Source organism: Aptenodytes patagonicus, chromosome 12, assembly GCF_965638725.1.
Source record: "Aptenodytes patagonicus chromosome 12, bAptPat1.pri.cur, whole genome shotgun sequence".
Classification (NCBI taxonomy): Eukaryota; Metazoa; Chordata; class Aves; order Sphenisciformes; family Spheniscidae; genus Aptenodytes; species Aptenodytes patagonicus.
Window position 1 is genome coordinate 6,152,534 of NC_134960.1, and position 4,012 is coordinate 6,156,545.

A 4,012-nucleotide genomic window follows, 5' to 3' on the forward strand; every position below is an offset into this window, starting at 1 on the left:
AGCAGGGCTACAGACACCGAGTCAACCCCCTCCCCTTTGCGGCAGTGAATTCCCTGCATTTGTTCAGCTCACTGAGGTCTCCCAGTGCTTGGAAACAAACCTCTTCCAGTTTCATAATCTCAGCTCCAATGCCTGCCTTCAAAAAGAAATTACAGCCCCAAGGATGCGTACCGTAGCCTCCACTGACTATAGGGGCAGCCTATGGTGAGCAGCTCGCAGACACGTACAATATACGCCCACGCTTATTTAGGTGAATCCTACCCCAGAGTGTCCCAGAGCAACAGACCCAGCTCTGCAGCAGGGAAGCGATCCAACGTGTAGCTCCATGAGAAGCTGCCGAGTTTCAGTATTTCAATATTTTGGCTGTGTTGGCGTTTCGCCCAATACTATGTTGTCCCCCCTCCCCACAAACCTGGTGTCCTAAGGGAAGTATTTTGTTGATTCAGATAATATAGAAATACCCACGCTTCACTAGCTACATTTATTCAGTCATTTTGTACTTTTTTTGTAACTACCAATGAAAAAAAAAGAATATTAGTATCTGTAATAGCCTCATGATTAAAGTGTACTTTATAAATTCAGTGGAGGTTTTTTTTCCCCACTAGAGACTGTCCTTAGCCAAAACTCTTCAGATAAATAATGATCTCCTATACAAAACATTCAGCAATGAGGACATTTAACATCTTGGAAATGTGTAACAGGTAGCAAAAGGAAGACTATGTATAGCTGTAATTGGAAATTGTATGAAGTCACTTACTGTTATATAAGTGTAATTTGTGCCTAAGGTTTGATGCAAGAAGTAAGAAAATTATAGAGATTGATTCTAAAAGCTTCATGCAACCATTTTATTGTTATTCAGAGTAATTAAACTGAGTTACTAATTTACAAAAAGTAAACAATAAATCACTCATTCTGTCCCTCAAATTTCACAAGTCAGGTCAAGGTAATGACAAACGAAGTTTGCAACGTCTTCTAATAATGTAGCAAATGAACTTTATATTCAAGAAGCCTCCATAACTTCCCCCCATTACATAGATAGCTGTCTGAAAGCATACGGTTTGTGTAAAGACTGCATATACCATATGCACATATCACTTCACTTGCCACTGAAACAGTTGTGTCATGGGTGGAATGTGGCAACTCTACCCACACACAGTAATGTGATACAACAGATGAAGATAGTGGAAAGCCGTGAAACTGCATGGAGAAATTTAAGTAGATTGAGTCCACCTCTACTTCAATGGGAATTAGATCAGGCCCCAAATGAGAATTTATGCATGACAGCTGGATTAACATATATATTTCCTGAAAGATAGTACCTTTATAAGCTGAAGAGTTCCATAGTGTCACCCTGGAGCATTAGTTCATTTTTTATTAAGAGAGAAACCATCATTTTGTAATTCATGGTAATTTCCTTCAGGACATAGGTCTCCTTAGTTATCTCTTTTGAGTCCCGATCCTACTTAATTTGCAAGGTACGAGACTGCAGCAGGGACAGCTCAGTGTATATCTGAGTTATAGTCCCCATATATTCTGGTTCATGAGTAGGAAACCGTGCAAGCGTAAGGGACCCAATTAAGTTAAAAGTTCAGCAGTCTTCCGTTTCAGTGAACTATCAGGCGTCAAATGATGATGGTATTATTGCATTTTCTTGCACAAGAAAAACTGCACACCCTCTTTTTTTTAAAACCATGCCCAAGCGGCAGTACCCCGCCTGTCTGATCTGCGGTGTGAAATCCTGGCACTCCTGAAGGCTGGAGCTTCCTAGCGGTCGTACGAAACTAAATCAGACATGCAGTGCCACGGTAGGGGGAAGCTTTACAGTGCAGGAGCACAGATGGGATCAGCTTGCAAGTAAATATGTTTCTGTTGCTAGAGAAAAGCATAGAAAGCAACAATGAATAAAGATGAAAAGTAAGATGCTGACAGAAGAAGGGAAAAAAACCGCCAAAAGGGGTACAAAGAGAAGAGGATATGGTAAAAGGACCAAAAAGCTGGACGGGTAGTTTGAGCGGCCGGCTCTCCACTAACGAGAATCCTTCCATCTTACATCGATAATGCCATTATGTGGCATTTAACCTCTCAGTTGTGAGTCCATGACTGGGCATTCAAGTATTTCATCGCAATTTTCACTATTCACTCATACACACAAAAGCTCTTCCCATGAAAGGGAAAAGCCTTGTGCTCCTTTTGCGGTGCTTTGAATGCAACCAGGAGCTCTGCCCATGTAATGAATGCATGCAGGTCATACCTTTTACTTCTTTTTTCATATCATTAACTTAGTTTTAATATGAAAAGATGGTCATCTTCTTGGAGAACGGTAACCAAGAGTTGGAGAGGTGATTCTAGAGTCAAAAGTCTGTAAGAATCAGCCTGTACCTAAAAAATGACAATGAGGAAAACAAGATCATGGTTCATAATTCCATCTTCTTAATAGTGTTCAGTTTTTAATATTTGATTAGGACAAGTAAGAATTATGGTATTCTTAGATCTGTTACTTTACTACTACAGCATAGCACAAATGCACACACTAGAAAATATTACTGTCTAAATGCTCCGTAGTCCTGCAAGCTTAAGGTAGAGAACAAGATTCAGCACACGTTTTAAACTGTTACAGTCCTAATAATAGATCAAATATCTAAGTAATTGTAACAGTCATCTAAACATGGCATAAGCATCTCAGGTGGTGGCAGAGCTAAGTATTAGTATCCATAACTGGCAAAAAGGAGTTAGAAATTCTTCTCTCACTATGGAAGCGTTCATACTAAATGCAGATATTTCTAGAAAGAAAGCTTTTGATCATATTCAACTTCTTTTCAAGTACTTAGACCATTTTTGTGTAACAATGCATATTAAAGTAATGCTAAGGCTGCAAAGCCCTTACCTATAAATTGTGCCATCCCAGGATTAAAATTCCTTAATTCAGCTCTGTTGTGGATATGCATAAGGGGAGTTTTCAATTATCTTTTATATACAAGTCTTCTGGAAGCCACTGAACTCCATTCCATGCAGAGGAAAGCAGGAATATTAATTGCCTCAATGCCTTTTGTATGGGCCTTTCACTGTAGTTTTAATGCTCAATAAACACCAAAGATTTATCTTTACTATCCAACTGTGACAGAAGATGCTCTTACATTCACTCGGTAGATGGAGAACAGGCCATAAAATTTAAGGCTGAAATCATTAAGGATGCAATGATTTTAGATGTACAATATGAGTGCTCCAAATCCTCATTTTTCAGAGTACCTGTCATTTTAGGAATGTCCCGTGTTCAGAGCAGTGATCCCACTGATCTCAATAGCCACGGAAGTTATCCTGCAGTTCAGATCCCTGTCTCTCTACCTGGATATATTGAAAATGTAGACCGTAATTAAGCTCTGCCCTCCTACTCGGGATCCCTCTCCTCCTCCCAATTACTCCCTTCTTTCCTCCTCATTATCTCCCCTGCTTTGCCATAACACTGCTCTCCTCCCCGCTTCATTTCTTGCCTCCAGTTACACTGTTTTTTTCACATTTCCTGGGCCCAGAAAGTGGGGGAGCGGAGAGCACTGAGCCTTTCCTTGTTCACCTCTTCTGTAACCCCAGACACAAGAGCTTTCACAAGCCGTGACAGCTCTGAACCTGCTCTCTCTCAGGATGGGGTGATGTCTCTTCAGCTCACCCATCGTGTATGAGCCATGCAGGATGAAGGATCTGTCTTTTACTACAAAGAATGTAGAAGTCAAACAAGCCTCTACTGTACAACCGTATATAGATATTTCAAAAGAGCATAGCTTCACCAAATTTGGCGATTTAAACAAAGCAAAAAGTACCATAGCTCAGCCACAAAGACAACTCTCTGCCACAAGTTTCACATCCCTCTGTCAGTGCACGGAGGCAACAGGACCTCCAAACAGCTGTAAGTTTTGGTAAGATGGACCAAGTAGCGCTCCCCGAGTCCTCCCAGGCACCCTTCCAAGATCCTGCCTTGGATGCATGCACGAAGAGGGGAGATGACAGGGGTACTAAGAGT